Genomic DNA, 449 nt, shown 5'->3' with positions numbered 1-449 from the left:
GAGCTGCTGCTGCTGCTGCTAACGATGGACTGCTGCGCGGACCCTTACCGATTGACCTACGAGGCAAAACTGCATTTGTTGCAGGTAGGCTTACTGCAGCAGCAGCAGCAGCAGCAGCAGCAGCAGCAGCAGCAATAGAAGTAGCTACTGCAGCAACACTATAACCATACACACACACACACACACACACACACACACAGTACCATCAACCAACATTAGCAGCAGCAACAGCAACAACAGCAACAGCAGCAGCAGCAGCAGCAGCAGCAGCAGCAGCAGCAGCAGGAATACCACCAAAGACACAACAACAACCATAACACTTACACCAACCAAAAAACAACCAGCAGCAGCAGCAGCACCGCAGCAGCAGCAGCAGCAGCACTACCACAACCAGAGCAGCAAATAAATAAATAAATAAATAAATATATTTATTTATTTATTTATTTATT

The sequence above is a fragment of the Eimeria maxima genome, genomic scaffold (genome assembly GCF_000499605.1).
Source record: "Eimeria maxima Weybridge genomic scaffold, Emw_scaff465, whole genome shotgun sequence".
NCBI classification, from domain to species: Eukaryota; Apicomplexa; class Conoidasida; order Eucoccidiorida; family Eimeriidae; genus Eimeria; species Eimeria maxima.
Note: the sequence above shows the minus strand (reverse complement) of the source record.